The 19833-nt window shown below is 60.8% G+C and overlaps 1 protein-coding gene across 2 annotated transcripts in view; it reads right to left on the reverse strand.

The window, feature by feature from the left end:
* Positions 1 to 19226, reverse strand: part of MID2 (midline 2) — a 118491-nt gene extending 99265 nt beyond the window's left edge. Inside the window, exon 1 of one of the 2 annotated variants that reach the window (XM_072876629.1) lies at positions 19117 to 19226. The gene's annotated coding sequence lies outside the window, so the exon portion shown is untranslated. Of the gene's footprint in view, positions 1 to 10167; positions 10264 to 19116 lie in introns of those variants that run through there. The other variant, XM_072876628.1, reaches the window with a different exon arrangement.
* Between the last annotated feature and the right edge of the window lie 607 nt (positions 19227 to 19833).

The raw sequence follows: 19833 nt of genomic DNA on the forward strand, positions 1-19833 counted from the left end.
AAATCAGATCGCTGTTCAGGGAAAAATAAAAATCCCCGTCCAGCAGCCACGTCCCGTCCCCGACGAGCCCCGGCTGCCCAGCGCAGCCCCGGCTCCAGCTGAGCAGGACCCTCCCGCAGCGGCAGGGACCCGCTCCCCGGTTTGGCGGGGAGAGGGGCTCCCCCGGCCCTGCCGACACCGCGCTCCTGCAAACGTCGGCCTTTCCAACGAACTGCCCTAAAGTTGTCCTTGGCGCAGGTCTGTCCCGAGAGAAGCAGGGGTCCTACGAGGAAAAATAGCCCCCGACCGTATAATTAGCAACAGCTTCCTACCTAACGAAGATACTCGAGGGAGAGAGAGGGGGGGGAGGCGATCAGGCTCATCCAGCCCATGTAGACCTAGCGTTACCTCATTTTTCTGTGCTTGACTTGCAACCTTGATACGCTGGTGCGTGTGGAGCTGCTGTGCATATTTAACACGGAATTTCAAGCTTAAAGCCCCAGACGGTGAAGAGCATCCTTCGGCCCGGCCGTCGCAGCACGCGCCTCTTCGTCTGCTCCTTCCTCCCAGCACATCTGAAAACATCGAACAGGACCTGGCCTCTCCTCCCACGGCTCCTGCCTTAACAGTTTCCTTAATAACTTCGCAAATTTGTCCAAGGCTTTCTGAAAATCCAAATAATTCATCTCCCAATTGCTCTCCCCAATCACCTTATCGCAATACTGAAAAAAGATTAAAAAAAAAAACCCAAGTAAACTGGATTTCCTGTACAAAAGCCATGTGTTGTTGTCCTTAATCTATCACACTGAAGCGCAGGCATTTCCACACGAGCTTTAATTATTTTCTCAGCCAATTTCCTTGGTGCTAAAATAAAGCTGGCTGCTCTGTAATTCCCACAGTTGTTCTTGTACCTCTTTAAAATAAGGACAGAGCAGAAGAGGCTGCGCTCCCATGCAGCAGTTGCTTTTAATGAGATACTACTTTTTGCTGGCAGTTCAGCCGCTCCATTGTTAAATTCCTTCAGAAGAGCTGGCTGGAGCCCACCGGGCGCTGGTGATTTGTTGCTCTTTAATTTCTCCGTTTGCACAGTACCTTATTCCCCGGGGGAATTTCATCTTCATCGCTGCCTACGTTGTCTTGACTGATGGGATGAAACGGTTTCACTTCATCACAACATCCTCTTTCCCCTGAACTTCTCCCACCAGGCTCCAGAGCGGAGCGGAGCTCCCAGGGCTGGGGAGGGCTCCCGCCACCGGCCCCGTGCCCCCGCACGGCTGGTGGGGTGCCCCTTGCACACCTCTGCCCCCGCAGCTGGCGCAGCTAGTTTTGCTTCGGTTTTCCTCCCCACCCCCGTCCTGAAAAGGGGATTATTCCCAATGCGTAAACTCTGCGCAAGCCTTAGGAACCGACACGCAGGCACTGCCCCGAGCCAGGGCGCTCCGGCCCTGCGTCAGCATCACCGGTCCAGCACGCCCGGCCGGCCACCGCTCCCGTCCCCGCTGCAGCAGCTCCCGGGCTGCCCCTCAAGCTGCTCTGGTTTGGGGCGCTGCATTCTCCAGCCCCGCTTCTCTCTCTCTTCTTCCCGATAACACCTCTCCGTTTGTCAAGCAGCTCCACGAGCCCCCACCACCCGTCACCCCCCAGGGATTCCTGCGCTCTCTATACACACATATTCTATATACACATATATACATTTCTATATACCCATATATACATATTCTATATACTGCCTTCGCCCTGGCAGGCTCTCCCCAATACTCCCCCAAATATGCTGCTCCCAGCTCAGCACCTTCTGGGCCCAGCACGCCCTGCCATCCTTCCCCTCCGGCCAGCGCCAGAGCTTAACATTTCCCATTGTTTCAAATGGCTAATAATACTTCTACAGCTGTGCAGAAATCAATTGATTACGCTATTTGTTCTGGCGATGCCACGAAACCTTCCCATCTGCAGCCGCCTCCAATTCGCCTGGCGTGAAATGAAGAGCCACACTCCTGCGGGCCGGGAAGTATGACGTGGGAAGGGGTCACGACAATAGGAGGGTGGTTTTGGCCTCATGTTAAACCCTCAGCTGCCAGTGTCGTATTTGTCTAGCCCGGTAGGATTGCAGTGTAGGATGAAGCACAAAGGTTGTGGTGTTACTTCACGCCGGTCATGACTGCACAAGAATACAAGCCATCACCAGGCTGTGCTCCCCTTGCGCTGGTTATCAGGTGCCAGCCTTGCAGCACACTGTTTGGATTCCACGGAGATCTTGAAAGCACCTCAAACCCCCAGCATGCACGACAGCCCTCCGCAGATGGACCCAAACGCTTCACCCATAGAGGCAAAGCCTTCGGCGTGAGCCCAGCACCACTCACTTCGGAGGAGCTCACCGGGGAGCAGAAGCGGCTCCAAGGAGCTTGTCTTAGGGTACCCGCACAGGGCAAGGATGCTCCGGCCAAAGCCCACAAGGTCTCCACCAGGGAGAGACCTCATTCACCTCCAAGACATCAGAGAGGCAAGCACCAAACAAAGCTCATCTGTTTTTTCTCCAGTTATGTTCTGGTCAAAGGGAAGATTTTACCTCTTTCCTACAAACGGTGCCCGGCTTAGCAGCACGCACGAGGCACTGCGCTCGGCCCTGCTCGGCGAGGTGACAGCTCCCCGCATGCTCCCGCAGGACCTCAGCACAGCACGTGCCCGCCAAAGGCTCCCAGGGGATCCGGCGCCTGGAGTTTACGGCGTGCAAGGCAGGTCAGGGAGATAATTCCTGCAATTTGCTCACCAGCTCTTGCAGCCGTGCATGCGACAATCGCGCCGTACGGATTTCTCAGCAGCTGGAGTGGTTCAAAGAAACCTCACGCAGAAATGGTGTGCATCACCCTCCAGCAGCCTTAAGGCGCAATTCCCACAGGCATGGCGTGGAAACCTTCCCCTGCCACCTCCTCCAGCGGCCTGGGGGTTGACAGGACACAGAAAGGTGCAGGGCATCTCTCCGGTCCCCTCCGATTCAGCAAGTCCCTGGAGCGCAGCACGCTTGCTTTTGATTCCTATCGAACACCACAGCTCCCCAGGGCCTCTGTGCTCCGGCAATTAGTAAAACCACGGACTGCGGCAGCCGGGCTCACCCTCCTGCAGGCAACAGCCCATTGCAGACCTCCTCTCCACGCGCCGTGCCGTGTCCGTCCGCCCATCCCAGCCTCCCCGGCCACGCGCTTCTGCCTGGTACTGCCAAAACCCAGCAGCCCCCTGCCCCTCTGCCAGCAGCTGCCACTGCAGCTCGGGGGCCAAAGCCCCGCAGCCGGGGGTCACGGCAATGCCAGGCAGCCGCAGCCCGCGGTGCCAGAGCCAGGGACGTCTGCGGACGCCCGGCTCCGAGGGCTGCAGCGGCAGTGGGAGCAGCCCCACCTTCCCAAGACTGGCACAGATGCGAGAGAGCCGCTTCCAGCCTGGTCACCGAGAAATGCAGCTGGGGACCTGGCACGCCACCAAGCTGGCACGTCCACCGCTCCCGCGGCCCTGGCGCCGGCAGCCCTGCCATCCCCCTGCAAATCCTCCTTCCCCTGCCCGCCAAACCCCTCCTCTGCTCCAGGTCTCGCCACCTCCCTCCCTCCCTCACCTCTCCTGCAGTTATTTGCTCTCCTGCCACCCTGGTCCAGCGGCTTCTCCTCTGCTGGCCGGCACAGTCAGCCGCTGCTGTGAGGCAGGCGAGCGAAACACAGCGCTCGTGTCAGCACCAGCAGCTCCTGAAAAAAGACCTGCGCCCAGCTGGCTCCTGCCAGACCACACATCGCGGCAGCTTTTTGATCCAAGCCTTTCTCCAAGCGCACCCCGCAGCTCTACGTCCTTCCCCTCTTCCTCAGCCACCGCCTGCAATGCAGCTCCAGCCCAGCAACATCCCTGCAAGCAGCCAGAGGCCCCTGGCCCTGCAAGGACGAGGGGAGGGCACGGCTGCAAATGCCGTGCAGCAGCAGCTGGTGCTTTATAATAACCTTTTGGGCTCGAGAGCAAGCCAAGGCTTTTATCCCCCTGATGGATGCTGCATGGAGAGACACCCAGCCCTGCAAAGAGACACCCAGCCCTGCAAAGAGCTGCTGCCGGCAAAGACCCAACCGATGTAGCACCATGTCAGGCACTGCAAGCCCCCACAGCCATTAGCTCCAGGGCGAGCAGAGCCCCCCACACCACCACCCCACTTTCTACGTGCACCAACCGTGAAAGCTCAGCTCCTTCACTAAACCAGAAGCAAGGCGAGGCAGCGCAGGCAGCTGCGTGTAAATGCCCCACCGACCTTGGAGCAGCAGGGTGGCCGAGGAGAAGCGTATTTCGAGGGTGAACCCCTCGGTCTCTCCGGAGGCCGGAGAAGCAGCAGCCCGCTCCAGCGTTCGCAGCCCCGGCACCGCACCGGGGGATGAGCATCCTTCGGGGACTGCGCCCCACGAGCCACGCCGGGGTTATCCCCACTCCAGTGTTTCCTACTGGGCCACCGAGACTCAACGCAGGGCACCGGCGCTGCTCACCCACGGGGGAGGAGGATTTAAAGAGGTGCTGAGAAATGACCGTAGCGAAGGCGAGGTTGGACTCGTGGCAAAGTCCACTGCAGGAAAGAGCCAGGAGAAGACACAGACCCAAACCTGGGAAGGTACCAGTGCTGCTGCAACGCGAGCGTGGCACGGCAAGGAGCCGGCCCGTCACCAGGGACCCTCATGCTGTGCAAACATCAAGGCTGCTACTGAAGGGACGTTTATTGGGGGACAGAAGGAAGACAGATTCTCAACCAAAGAAGGGATTCCTCCTGCACAGTATGGCCCCATCCCACCGAAGGCGCAGAGCCCAAGCGTGGCAGTTCGGCGCTCGGTATCTCCCCGCTTGGCATCCCCCTGCCGCACTCCCCGACCCACGCTGCAGAGCGGCACCGGGCAGCCCCGCCGGGGAAGGGAGAAAACCGGAACGGGGCCGTGCAAGCAAGGCACGGCTCCAAAAGGGCCAAGAGCTGCTGGCTGGACCAAGGTTTCCATCAGCCTCTCAGCCTGCTAAGGGCTGCGGTGCGTCCCCAGACGGCAGCTCAGACAGCGCGCTGAAGAGCGCGTGTGGCGCGGCGCTGCGTCAGCCCCGCGAGCCCATGAAAAAGCAAGCTGCGGACGATGTCGCTTCAGTCCCATTTTGCTGCTCGGTGCTGCCAGCAGGACAAGGCTATTCCAGCCTCCCTGCAGAGATCCCAGCCTCGTGCGCTGCTAACTGGAGGTTGTGGAGTCAGCCCAGAGCCAGCCGCTGCCGCAGAGCCTCGCCGGGCTGCCCCAGCCAAGCGCCCGCTCCAGCCTCCAAACCCCAAAACCACTAAACACGACTGATGCCACGGAGTCGGGAAATTCAAAGGCTATTGTGCTGCTTTGTGCAAGTTTAAATATATCTGCACAGGCTCCTTGGGGTTGCATTCCTGGCGAAGCGGGTAAGATAAACAAGGCTTCCTGCAGGAACTGAAGACAATGGAGGAATAATTAGCGTTAATCCCCAATGCAGAAACAATGCAGGTAGCAGATATTTTGGACTTTCACACCCTCCCCCCGCCGCATTCGGGAAGAGGCGCCCAGACCGGTGCAACTCGGCCCACGGGCCTCGGCTAAGAGACACGCGCTGTTTAAAAGGAGGGAAGCAACACGGCACCGGAGCCGAGGGATCAGCCCGGGGCTTCGCCGTTCCAGGCTTCCCCTTGCAGATGGAGGCCGGCGCACAAGGCACGTGTTTTGGAGACACGTTTTTCCCAGCGCACGCGGCTCCGGGCACCGCCCGGGCTCACGCTGGGGGCTGCGGGCACCCACACGGCGAGGGTCCCAGCACAGACGGTTTGGGGACAGAGTTTGCGCCCGTGCTCCAGCCCTGCTGCGCTTCCAGCCCGGCGTACGGGGCCGGCCGCGGGCAGACTCGGAGGAAAGCTCCCACGTTGCCGCAGGGCTCCTGCGGGGAGGGCGCGAGCCAGCGGCAGACCCCGCTCCTCCCGCTGCGGCCGGGCCAGAGGATGTCGGAGATCCTCTGCTGCTACAGCTACCACATCTTCAGCTCAGAGAGGGACAAACCAAGGCTTGTTTTCAAATCACGGCCATTTTTTAAACCGTTTTCCTATGCTGGCCCCTTGGGAGCGCTCTGTACGTGAGCCAGATTTCCCAGTCCTCCTCCCAGCGCTGCAGAATGACAGAGGGACATCAGCGCTCCCTGGACATTTTGCCAGCGCATTAAAACAGGTCATTCGAAGACTTTCAAGACAAAATGCTCCTGCGCTCTGAGGTGACTCACAACCATTAGCATCCCTTTGGAGAGGGCTCTCCAGCCCTCAATCACTTCTGCACATAAGCACTTTTACCCTTCATCTCAAAAAAAAAAAAAACAAACCAAACCAACAAACAAAAACAAACAAAAAAACCCCCAAAACACCAATTCCACTTGCTCAGCTTTCCCCAGCTGTATTCCACCTCACACTGAGATTATTTTGCAATTGTATTCGCTTTGCCGCCACGCTCGGAGCCCTCGGCCTGGGGCTCACAGCAAGGTGCTCAGGGAGCCCAGCAGCCAGCCCCTGCCCTAAGCACCCTGCTACCGGATCTGCCGGAGGCACGGCAGCGGGCACTGCGCGCGCCCTGCCGCGGCGGCACAGAACTGCTGGCAGGTTCGTAGCTCCCTCGTCTCCCAAACCGCTGGCCACTGGCGAGCAAGCGGTGCTGGCTTTGTAGGAGCTGGATGATTTCAGCTTGTTGCTGCTATCGCCGCTGTGTGATGCCCACCCACCTGCAAGCCCTAAGCTCTGCTTTCTGCAACTCCGACTCGCCTAGGTTTTATCACCCAGCCTACAGCACTGGCTTGGGAAGATTTGCACCCCGCATCCAGGCAGGATCTGGCCCAGGCAGCAGGGACGGCTCAGCGTTACAGGACAGGGGGATGTACGGGCACGGCATGACCAGCTCGGGCAGCAGCAATGTGCTTCCAGCCGCTCGCACAAACCCCTCGGTGCTGCCCCAAACACCCTGCACATTTATCAACGCAGCATGCGACAAGGCAATAGCTCCGTGCAAAGGAGCTCGTGCCCTACAGCAAGAGCGAGGAGATCCAGCATGCAGAGGGGACCACTACGGCAGAGCTTGCCCCCATGTCCCACCCTCTGCTCCGGATGCCACCGCACACTCACAGCAGTGGTCGCTCCGCTTTGTGTGGCACGTCACAGGATGCCCCACCAGCAATGCAACACCCAGCATCCTCCAGGAGCAGCCCTGGGCTCGCTCCCCTGCCACCAAGGAGAAGTTTTCTGATCAAAGCCAGGCTATCAGCAGGGCACCAGTAAGGCTACGCTGCTGCAGGACACCAACCGCCACGTCCCATGGCTCGTGCCAGGATGGGGATTAAACACCGAGCAAGCAAGGCAGGCCCTGAGCGCACACAGCCGGGATAGAAACAAGGAGCTCACCAAGTCATCTAACAGATCAGACTGTGGCGAAAGACCAGGACATAACCCTTGAGCCCACCGCTCTGAAGCGCGGCGCAGGCTGCATCCCAGAGCACACCGAGTAGTTACCCACCCCCACCCTGTTTCCTGGAGGATTACGACCGCACCGGTCGCCTCCATCACCCCGTCCCCAGCACGGCAGCCCGTGCTCCCCAGCCAGCGCGGCTCCGGCACGCTGCATCACCCGGAGCGCTCCTCCCTGCTCCAAGGGGCAGCCGAGATAATTTTGCCGGCGTGCAGGGGCTACGGATCTCCCTGCCGTCCCCTTCAGCTCTCCTTAGATGCCATTCATGAGATGCAGCAGGTAACTACAAAGGTCACTTCCTCCTGCCATGCCCGCTCCCTCCCTGCCTGCAGGCTGCTGGAGGGAGGCAGAGGATGGCTTTTAGCGACAAGAGGCACAGCACAGACACCGAAGTGTTCTTTTAATGATCAGAAAGAAAAAGAAAACGCCCCATATTTTGCATTTATAATAATCACAGACCCTGCACGAGGCTCGCTGGAGACGGGGTTTTACACACAGAGGCGCCTTCGCCTCCGAGAGCATCCGACCACCTTGATTCTCCGCAGACGGACGGCAAAGCTCATGGCCGGTGAAGAATAATAAATGCACGAGGATGCTGAAGGGAGCACAGCACTTTGCAGGTCACACAGGGACCGTGCTAGTGGCCAGAGCCTTAAGAAAGTATTGGCAGGAGTGAGCGAGTTTAAAAAAAATTATATATATATAAATCAGTTCAGCCTGGCATGCCCAGACCATGGTCTCTCTCAGCCAAGGGCTGGAGCGTCGAGCAGCTTTTCAGGCAGCAGGGAGAAGCCTGAGCCCCCTCTCCTGCCCGCTGTCATCCCCACATGCAGCGAGGACACTGGGGCCAGTGTGGGAGCTGGGTCCTCTCCCGTGGCAGCCCTGGCACGGCACAGGGCATCGCCGCCCTGCGCTTGGAGAAGACACCAGCCCTGTGGCATCTCGACGGGTGCCACCCCCACAGACCAGCCCACCTCACCTCCCAACAAGCAGGGCGATAACGCTGCTTGATGGTTATTCATGGGATGAAACGCTGCTGAAGGACTTCAGGAATCAGATAAAAGGGATGAAAAAAAGGCTGAAATATCTCATGCCAGAAAAATGCAAACGTGTCACACATGGAGACAGGGGGCCAGGAAGGTGACAGCAGCCAGCACCCAAAAAAGCATCCTCTGATGACAACCAGAAGCTAGGCTCCCTCCTTTCAAAGCATAATGAAGTCAAAGACCAGCGCAATGTTCTTCTCAGAAATCAAGTTTCGCACATACGCAGATTCTCGCAGCTGGCACACCAGCAGCCCCAACACCGCGAGTCCGGGCAGGTGCCTGGGGCACCAAAAGCAGAAGCCACAGCATCCCTGCGCTTCACTCGGGGGGCATCAGTGCCCAGGAGAACGCTAGCAAGGGCACGCAAGAAGCTTTAGCAACCTCCTCCTTAGCAGCAGAGCTTGGCACCCCAGCTTTGCATTTCGTGCCCCCTGTGCACGCAGGCAGGGACGCGCTGCCTCCCTGCAGACCCGGCGCCCGGCGAGCTCTGCCCATGCGCGCAGCCTCCCGGGCGCTCGCTTCAGCACACAGCGAGCGAGGGCGAGAGGCGAGCGCAGAGCTCAGGAGCCGTGCCCAGATGGGGATGGGAGAGGGGGAACAGCAGAGCGGGAAGCGTATGCAGGGCACGGTGCAGGATGCGGCCCTGGCACGGCAGGAGTAATCGGGAGGCCCTCCGTGTCAGGAGGGCAGTGGGGGCTTGGAAGGAGAAAGGATGGGGAAACCCAGCCTGGGAGCCACCAGCGACAGGGAGAGCGACTGCAATGGGCTCGAAAGGAGGTAAGAGAAAAGAGCAAGGACGTGGTGGTGGGGAAACAGGAGTGGAGGTGCCAGGAGAGACGGGAAGAGAGACGAGCTGAAATAAGCCTGCACTGCGAGCAATGAACAGGAGAGAGCATCTCTAGCAGGGCGTGAGGAAGAAATCCTCCTGGTCCGCCCACGAAATGGCTGCAGAGCATCTGTGCGAGGCAGCTGGGGGTGCCGGGGAGGGAGGGGGAGCAGCGCAGGGCAGGGAGACGGGATGGGGCAGGACGGAACTGGAGCGGTGCAGCAGATGCTTCAGGAAGCGAGGGAAGGACCGCCATTTCGAGGGAGAACAGGGAAACCAGAAGGCATCAAGTCTGGATTTGGGGGCTGAGAAGAAAAATCCCAGCGAGGATAAAGAAGAGGAGCCTGTCCCTGGGAGAGGCCAGCCCTCATCGATGAAGAAACAGGAGATTTCCCAGGAGGAAAGCAAGCCTGAGAGGCGAAGCACAAAAAAGCAGGGGCTCAGGAGAACCTCAGGCATGGCTGTGGGGCCAGCAGAGATCTCAGGGGACATCTCCCACCCGCCAGCCATGGAAGAGAAGGAACGCGCCAGGCAGGGAGATGATTATGGCCAGGATTGCTCACCATAGAAAAGGCCCCGAGTCGTGCAGCTCGGCACCTACCACCCTCCTGCAAGACAAAGCCCAGCCCGTTCCTCCTTCCTACAGGCACACAAACGCTTCCAGCACCAGGGAGCAAGAGATGGAGCCACCCGCAGCTAGGCAAAACCTCCAAGCAAAAAAAATCAGAGCACATTTCTGGGAGGGGAAAAAAGCAACGCAGGCAGACAGAGGCATCAGTGGAGAGAGCCGAGGCCAGGTCCCAGCATGCCACAAACATACCGTGATGCAAAGCGCAAGCCAGAAGAAATCAGGGCGAATTTGCTAAACAAATGCAATTGAGTTTGGCTCATTCTCCAGCACTCTGCTGCAGGTCAGGATCTTGCAAGCAGAGCTTCAGAGCCGGTCGGGATCCTTACTCTGTGCTCCAACCCCTTTACGGTGGTGGAGCTGCTTGCAGCAACGAGAAGACAACGCGAGCACTAGAGCAAAGCGATCAACGGAGAAGGCCTTGGCAGCACGAGCGCTGCCTAAACGAGCCTGCCGTGTTTACAGACAGGGTTCAGGAGACAGCCGATGTGCGTGCCGGCTGCTCCCGGGACGTGCTGCTGGAGGAACTCCAGCGGCTCGCAAGCGCCAGCTTTAAGAACACATTGGATGCTTTAACATAAACAAAATGCCTTTAGTGGCCTGAGCCAATACATTTCTGCAGCAATTCAGTTTCTGGATTTCTTCTGCACCTGGTGCATCCCACCATCGCGGCTGGTGCATCCCACCACCCAACACAGACAGGAGGAACTGGGAAAAGGCAGCACAGCCCTTCTGCCCAGCTCCGGGTGCAAACCACCGGCGACCCTCGGCAGGGCAGGGCAGCCGTGCCGGGCTTTGCACAAGCTGCAGCTCCGCAGCTGGAGGCAGAGACAGCCCACAGGAGCGGACACCAACGTCGGCGGGTCCCGTGCCCCAGGGACGCCCGCGCTGCCGTCCCTGCGGGCGCATCGGTGCTGAGCTGGGGCCTTCCCGGGAGCGTGAGGGGGGGCACCACATCATCGCAGCCAGCAGAAGCCTTGTTGCTGTGTGGCAGAAAGCCTCGGGTGACCCCGAAATCAGCAGTTTTGAGGCCAAAAGGCCCCTCGAACGGCCTGATCACACACATAACGGAGGCCACCGCATTCCGCATTTTGCCCCCAGCTCAGGTTTGCTGGCACTTCCCCTGTTGCCCGGATGCCTTTGGACCCCGACAGAGCACATTTCTGGAGCATAACCACCTCCCTTTTTCTAGCAATTTGTCATGCACACCAATGAAAATCCACGCCTTGCTTCTCACGCGAATTGCCCGGCTATTCTGGGGGAGCTGAGCAGGCAGCAGAGCTAAACAGACCATGCAGAACGACTCCTCAACACCATCGCTGCCCTTAACGGGCACTGGCCTAAAGGATTAAAATAATTCCTAAATGAAGAGTGCTTTCCTCGCTCAGCTTGCCCCTAGCTGCCTGGAAGAGTTTCTCTCTCCTCTGGCCTAGGAGGCATGCTGCAAAGCAGGAACGTCCGATGTCTGCCCCGCGCTGACACCCAGCACGTCGCCCACAGCCCTGGGGGCCCCTTCTCTCAGCAACATCCCAGCCCTGAAGGGGTTTATCATTTCCTTCGATATCTTCCCTCCCCAGCCATAGACCCGGCTGTTTGGGTGGCCTCTGGACCCGGGGCATCATCTCGCCTTTCCTCTCTGTACGTCAATGATGGTTCTTCCAACTACATTGCTGACAAACAGCCCCACACTTGCGTGTGCTGGGCTCGCCGGGACAGCTCGTCCCCTCTTTCCTCAACCCAGAGGAGGGGGCTGCCAGCCATACTGTCCCTAAAATGGAGGACAATCGACCGTCCCTCCTTTGCCGGGAGCATACCCGCCGGCACCTCGCTCCCCCTTTGATGCACATCCCCTACAGACTGCAGTCCCCCATATTAAATTCCCTTTTAACAGCTTGGCAATAGGCCCTTCCCTTCGTGTCTGGGCTCCACTTGGTCCAAGCAAATCACTCCAAGGAGAGACATCACCTCTAGTAATAACCACGCAGACGAACAGGCTGATGTAGGTCTCTCGCCACTAAACCCTATGAGATGAGCGCGCACGGCCATCAGCTCTCCCAAACCTCTGTGCTGCAAGGCGAGCGCCGAATCCCCGGCAGCCACTGCACGAGGCACCGCGCTATGCCACCGGGCCCGCCACGCTCCCGGGGACTCTCAGGTGAGAAACCGGTTAAGTCACAGAAACGCTGCGGTCTGCAGGGACCTCTGGGGATGGAGACCAACCCCTGCTCACGTGGGGTCACCCGGAGCAGGCTGCCCAGGACCGTGGCCCAGTGGATTTTGAATACCTCCATGGATGGCAACTCCACAGCCTCTCCGGGCAGCCTGGGCCAGCATTTGACCAATCTCACAGTAAAAAAAGAAAAAAGCATTTCCTTGCATGAGATTTCAGCTGAATGCAAGAAGTAAGAAGAGGTGCAGACACCTCCTCTGAAGCCACAGTACCGGGGCAGCGATCACCCAGCAGGTACTGGCTCAAGGGCAGGTCTGACCAGGATAAATCCCCTTGTGCAGGACTTCTGAAGCCTGGCTCCACATCTGCTTCCTTGCACGGGCAGCAGGTCCAGCTCCGGGGCTTTGAAGCACTTACGGGAGGGATGCAAGCTGCTGTGCCTGTCCTTTCCCCCCTGCATGGGGACTGCAGATCCCTGCCACCTCGCTTGCCCCATTCCCTCTCTCCCAAAGCATCTGCTTACAGCCACCGCTGGAGAGAAGCTGCGGAGCAAGACAGGCGGACAGCAGGTCCCACACGCACGCCGGAGCCCTGGACACCCTGGCTGGGCAAAGCAAAGCCCGGGGGGTGCGCAGCATCTCAGGCAGCACGACCGCAAGCGCAGCAGCCACCAGTGCCACCATCACCCAGTGTCACGGTGCGGCTTCACGGGGGTGCTCAGCACCAGCACCCGACAGCGGGTGCCACGGGCAGCAGCCTGAGCCAGCGCAGCGTCCAGCAAAAAGCCCAGCCTGCACCTTAACTGAGCGTTGCGCCAGGTTGCTCTGCAGCTCAAAGAAGCCCCTCCGAATTCCTCCCTCCCTCCCAGGACACCCACCCGGGGCAGCGAACCGGAGTGGCTGCTCACAGCCCCACGCCAGCACGCTCAAAGGCCAGCGCCGTGCTCTGTGGGGCTGCCCCAGCCCACCCCCTGCTCCAGGTACCTGGGCATAATTAGATGCCTAATTTTAATCAGCCCAGTTACACAACCAGATTTAGTGGGGTTCTTCTGACGATTGTCCATGAAACACATTTAACTCACTCTGTGCCTCTCTGAAAAGCAAAAGCTAATTTATTCCACGTCATCTCTGACTTGCTGCCGAAGGATGCTGCACGGCTGCATTTCAGAGGGGTGTGCATGTACGCATCTTCTCTTTACTCCCATACAGATCTTCAGCCAGCTTACATTTATTACGCTGTGCTTGAATCCTACCTCAGGAAGACCTCTGCCTGCTATCTGAAGTTAATTTTTTCCCCTTCGGTCAACCAGCTCAAAATTGGGTTTGCGTATTAAAATGAAATTTAATTTCTAGGCCATTACCCTACTGTGGTCTAGCTCCTGTGTCTGCAAAATGAGGAATAAACAAACAGACCTAGCAATTCATTTCCCTCTTAGACATGAATTCCAGTTATAAACAAGAGTAATAACATTCTGCAGACGCACAGAGCCCCTTTCATTTCAGGATCTTGAGCCACGTCACAGAGAGCAGGCAAAGCCCTGGGACTCCTGACGTACGCCAAGTCACTCGTGTGCGGAGCTGGCACACAAACCTGCTAAATGTTTTCTTGCACGGCCTACAACAAGCACCTCTTGGATTTGCCCTCAGTTTCCCACTGATGTAGCAGGTTTCCTATTATTTCTCATGCTGGCTTTTCACAAGCTACTGGGTTTTCCTTTTCCCTCTCAAGTAGAGAGTCCAGATAGAGAGATGTAGAAAATATGCACTTTTGAGACCTAAGAGCTTGCAGCATCCAACTCTGCAACTGCTGTAAAAAAAAAAAAAACACCACCCAAAACAAAAAACCACAAAAAACAATAAACAACGCAACAACCACCCCCCTTTCTATTTAGTCTCTCTACTCTTAAATTTTGAGAGCAAAAAATCTGGCATCACTTTTAATCCACACGGGTGAGAGCAAGCGTCCCCATTCATCCACAGGGCACTCTGGCTGAAGACCGCATTCGAACCAGATCCCATCTGCACCCTCTTCCTTTCGAAGTGCGGAAATCCCGCGGGAAATGCCCAAAAGGAAACAAAAGCAGCTGCCAATACCCAGCCGGGGAAGAGCAGGCGTCCGCGTATCAGGCGAGGTTGCTCGCAGCAGCACCGAGCACGCTCCTCCGCTTGGACGCATCCCAGCCAGCAGAGTTTTAAATAATAAACACGGTTTTTAAGGGAAAGACCCGCCGAAACCCGCAAGCCATTCCCACTTCAGCTTAAGGCTCCCCTGGTTCAGCACAGCCCAGAACGTGCCCGGACTGTCCCCGGGCAGCCCTGGCCGAGGCAGGGAGCAGCCTGGGAGCCGCAGAGCACACCAGGCTTTTCCCACGCACCTGGGGGACGGGGGGAAGCGACGGCACCTGCGATGGTGCAGCGTCCCCTCCCTGGTCCTGGGCTCTCGCAGCGGCCGCTGGTGTGACACCGGGTGACATCTGGGACAGCCCACATCCCCTGCGAACACCCCTGCACAGAACAAGGGGACATCACGGGGGGAGGGAAGGGGGACGTTGCCGGAGGGGTGGGGGGGGGACAATGACATGAGAGGGATGACAGCTGGAGCCTGGCTGCGAGGAGGACTCCAAAGGCAAGCGCGGAGCAGGGCAGAGGGGCAGCAGAGGGATGTCCCCTGCCCTTCCGCCGCCCGGAGGCACATCAGGTTTGTTTGCTCGGGGAGGAAGCCAAGCCCAGCCGGTGACGTGGGGACAAGCGAGCTGCACAAAGGCAGACCGGCACCATGGAGCTGAAAGAGGGCACGGAGAGAAGACAAAAAGAGGTCCAAACTCACACGCAGGCATGCCTGCCCCCCACCCGAGACCCCGCACCAGGCCCGGGGGCACCCCGGGGGGCTGTTACCCCGCACAGAGCAAAGGCCAGGCTGCGCGGGGCAAAGAGCTTTTCGGCACCAAGCCCCATCCCCACACCGCGGGGGTCCTGAGGGGCAGCGCCCGGCTCCTCTCCTCGCTGTGCTGGTGGGCACTGGGGGGGGGAGCTGCCCTCCTCCCCCCGCAGTGAGTCGGGAGCCCCGGCTGAGCAAGGGCAAGGATGTCCCCGTCCCAGCCACTGCCGCCCGGCCACAGCACCCTCTTGGACCCAGGGCCCGGCGCTGCCCACAGCGGGCAGGGCTGGGGGCAGCCCCCGCGCAGGGACAGAGCGGAGGCAGCGAGCGGAGGCAATGACGGAGCCTGGCGCTGCCAGCGAATACAATGAGCTATTTCCTGAGAAAGGCCAGCGTGTCCAGAGGCACAAAAGGAGCTATTCTGCCGCCGGCCGCGCTCCCCAGCCTGCCGGGGGCTGGGACGAGGCGGGGGGGTGGGGGGGGAGGGCAGATGCCGAAGCCACCGAGCGCCGCACATCTCGCTGACGCTGCCCGGGCCCTGCCGCCTCCGCCCCGCGAAGCCGGGGCAGCGGCGCGCCCAGCTCTGCCCCCGCGCCACCTCCAAGGACGACACCCGCCGGCGGCTCGGGGCTCGGCGCCGTCCCCCGCTCCGCACCCCGCGGACGAGAGGCGGGTCCCGGGCCGTCGGCAAGAAGGGCCAGCGCGCCGCTCCCCAGCCGCCGCGCGTACGCAAACAGGAAGGCGGCCCGGGGCCCGCGGGGCGGGACTCCCGCCCGGCCCCGCTCAGGCTGCCGGAGCCCGGCGGCAGCCGCGGTCAGGCCGCGCCGCCCCCGCACGGCACAAGGCAGCTTTCAGCCGCGCACAGGCGCCCCATTCTCCCCGTCGATGACCTCCCTGCCCCGGCATTTTCGGGACCCCGGGCTCCGCACCGGCGGGCGCTCACGCTGGAAGAGGCGGCCAAGGGAGGCCAGTCATCGGCGTCCCCGCCGTGTCCTCTCGTTAATCAGAGAGGCTGACGGAGCTGCTCATTTGCAAAAGATGACGGTAAAGCCGGGCGCTCATTAAGCTGCAACACGCGCTCCTTTTCCAGGGGAAGAACATTAAAAACAAGCGAAAGCAGCAGCACGGGTTCAAGCCCTGGCAAGCAGACCGGACCCTGACCCCAAACCTGCCCAAGGCTGTTGCCCCTCCTGAGGAGGATGCCCCGGGCAGCATCCCCGCAGCCACAAGCCCTCCTGCATACTCTGCTAGCTCAGCTCGCCCCGAAGAGGGGAGCGCCAGCCCGAGAGCGATTTCAGGCGAGCGAAGGTGGGTATGTTATCGGAAGCAGTAACTCCCTCCAGAGGTACAAAATAACCACACTGCTTATTAGCTTCGCTTAAAGAACCTGCTGTGCAGCCTGCAGAGAAAGTCCTGGTTCCGGCGACTCCGATGGGACAGCCGAGAGCCAGGGTCTCTCCAGCGACCAGCCTCCGAGACGTGACAAGTCCCAGCAGTCGGGAGCTGCCCTGAGAGATAACCTGAGCTCAACCCCCCAGCCCTCTACCCAGACCGTCCAGCGGCCCCAGCCACTGCAAAGAAACCCACTCAGTGCCACAGCCCGGGGGATTCAGGATGAAAAACTCAAGTGCAGGTTTGGAAACGTGTCTCCCCATCCCCTAGAGGAGATGATCAAGAGACAAGACAATCCCGATTTTAAAAATAACTCGTTTTTCAATCTCACGTGGTCTCAAGGATGATCCCGCCCTGCTTACAAACACGTATATATATGCAACGACACACAAACTGTTAGCACATCACCCCCCCAAGCTGTGCCTGTGCCAGCGAGGCCACTGTAGCGCAGCCCGCCTGCAAGCACACTCTTCAAGGGAGGGACTTCATCACCCACTGCAGCTTAATTTCTTGTTCTAAAGCAACGTTTACAAAACAGGCAGTGCAACTCTCAGGACCCGGCTGTACGCACACACTACTTTCACCCGATGCCGCAAAAGGCTCCGCAGGGCACAGACCTGTCTCTAATCGCTTGTGAAGCAGCCGGCACACCCAGGGCTCTGTAGCAATAACACCACCTGCCTGAATCGATGCAACTGCTTCTGTCACTGACGTTCATTCTTCCTCCTCCTATTTCTATCCCACTCGCTCTTTTTTCCCAGGAGCATCCTCGAGGACTACCCACTCGGGTGCGAGAGCATTCCAACACCACCGCCCGGGGCAAGGAGACCGCCACAACGAGCCTCCCTTCGGCCCATTTCGTGGCTAGTTTTATGGCCACGTATGGCCTAGTTTTATTTTTTGTGCCCCTAACGAAGGGGCAAGAGCCAAGCGAGGAGTCCCGAGCGCACTCCTAGCAGCGACAACCACAGCGCAGAGCCCACGGCGCCTGCAGAAGCCGGAGGGCTCTGCCCACAGCCTGCCACCCAGCCCTCCGTGGGCAGCTCTGCCACGGCCCCCTCCAGCACAAGCCGCGCGCTGCTGCGCACCACCGCCTCGCCGGAGCAGGGGGAGATAAGGAAGGAAGGGCACCGCTGATCTTATTATAAGGGTCAAGGAGCAGCTCAAGCCCCCACTCGACCCCGTGCACGCAGGGTGACGGGCTGGCGGCGCTGCCCGGCTTTGCCGGCCGCTGCCCGGCAGTGACCCGGCCGCTGAGCTGATGCCACCCGGGAGGCAGCAATGCCCCAGCGCGACGCACAGCGCTCCGGCAGGCGCCGGCTGCCAGCTTCAGTCTGGCTGCAGCAGCTCCTCAAGCAGAGCCGGTCTCCTTGAAGCCGCCTTCCAACAACAAAGGCTCAGTCGAGGTTTCAGGGCTCGCTCGGGAGCGTGAGGAGGCCTGGGCGAAAGCCAGGCAGGGCAGGCAGAGCCGGAGCCATTAACGCCCCGGCGTGTCAAGACTTGAGGAAATTATGGAGCAACAAGAGCCATTTGCCCTCTCCAGAAACTCCGCAACCCGTTCAGCAGAACGGCCCTTTGCCGCCCGAGCTGCGTTACAACCATCTTTAGCTGTGCACATTAGAGCAATAAAATATGCGGTTGATATGTTTTTGGAGGCAAGACACATAAATAAAGCAGGAGGACGAGGAAATTCAGCTCTCGCGTGTCACTCAGGCGCATTTTCTAACAGCTCAACAGATTCTCAGCGCGAGCAAAACATGCTCCGCTTCACGACTAGCAATAACATCCCTAAGAACACAGGCAATAAAACGCCCGAGCAATATCCCAAGAAACACTGCCCAGCCCCTCGGCGCGACGGAGGGGTTTGCATTAGGAGATACGTTACACGTGCCCATTTCTTCCCTCCTGCTCCGCAAGAAGCCTGCGTGGTTCCTGGCGAGGCCAGTCTCGGGAGAACCTGTTACCTTTTAACTTCCATTTAACTAAACTTTATCACGACCGAAGCCGTGCCGCACCGCTAGGAAGGAAACCGGCGGCAGTCGGAAGGCAGCAGCTCCGCACCGAGCTCCCTGCTGACAGCAGCGGGAGCCTGGAACCAAAAAATGCCGGGATTCCACCCGTAGCCACGGGCTCGGCGGCAGGAAGGATGCGGCGCGCTCCCCCTGGGGAAGCCGGCGCTGGGGGAAGCCGCTGGGCCACGAAACCGGCTGGCGGGGGCCGGCGTGGCGCGGGGGGCAGGCCGGTCCCCTCTCCCGCCGGCCAGCCCGGCCATAAATCGCCGCTTCCCAGCGGGACGGCCCCGGCCAGCGGAAGGGGCCGGGAGGGACGCGGGGTGCCTCGCCGCCCGCCGCCCCTGCAGCCGCCCCCCGCGGAAGGGGGGGGGCAGGGGCCGGGCCCCCCCGGTCTCCCCGCCGAGCGGCGGAAGATGCCGGGGCGGGTTCGCAAACGCACTTTGCAGCCGGGAGACCTGCGCGGAGGTGGCGGGGAGCCGCCACCGGGCACCGGCTCCCAGGAAGGGAAGGGAAGGGCAGGGAAGGGAAGGGCAGGAGCTTCCCCCCCCGCCCCCCGCCGCCACTTGCTGCAGACCCTCGGGCAGCCCAGGCAGGGCCGCGCCGGGGCCCCGCGCTCCGCCGCCGCCGGGCTCAGAACCCCCCTCCCCCGGTGGCCGGCACCCGCCCCGCTCCCCCGGGGCCGCTACCTACCAGCGGGCTGCGGCAGCCTCCCCGCCGCTGCCCGGCCATCTTGGAGGCGCGGCGGCGGCGGCGGCAGCGCGGGGGAGACGGCGGCGGCGGGCGGCGGCGGAGCGCGGGGCGGGGGGGCGGCGCCGCGCTCGCTCCCGCCCTCCGCCTCCCCCGCCGCCCCTCCCGCCGCAGGTGAAGCCGCAGCGCCGCCGCCCGCGGGACCCGCCGGGGCCGGGCAGCGCCGCCCCGCGCCTGGCGGCCGGGGCACGGCGGCGGGCGGGGGGCGCCGCCGCCGCGGGGCCGCAGCGGAGCGGAGCGGCCCGGCCCGGCCCGGCCGGCGCGGAGGGCGCCGCGCAGCCCCCGCCCCGCGTCGCCGAGAGCCGCCGGCGCCTGGCGACTCGCGCGGCAGCGTGGGGGGTGCCGGTGCCGGTGCCGGTGCCGCGGTGGCGGTGCCGGGCAGGACGGCGGGCGTCCGCGTGCTCGCGTCGAGAGCCGGTGCCTCGGCGGCGTCTCTCGGCGTTCGGTTTTCCGTTGGCGGGCACGGCGGGGAAGCGCGCCAGGCGAGGGGTTGCTTCCAGCTCGGCGAAGCGGGGGGCGTCCCGGGGCTCCCCGTCCCGGGCAAGGCTGTGGGGCGAGGTCGCGCTGTCGCGTGAAGCGCACGTACACAGGCACGGATCCGCGGCAGCGGCACCAGGGAAGCAAGGGAGGGGGAAGGCAGAGGTGTAATTTATTCCTCGG

This window comes from Ciconia boyciana, chromosome 12 (assembly GCF_034638445.1).
Source record: "Ciconia boyciana chromosome 12, ASM3463844v1, whole genome shotgun sequence".
NCBI classification, from domain to species: domain Eukaryota; kingdom Metazoa; phylum Chordata; class Aves; order Ciconiiformes; family Ciconiidae; genus Ciconia; species Ciconia boyciana.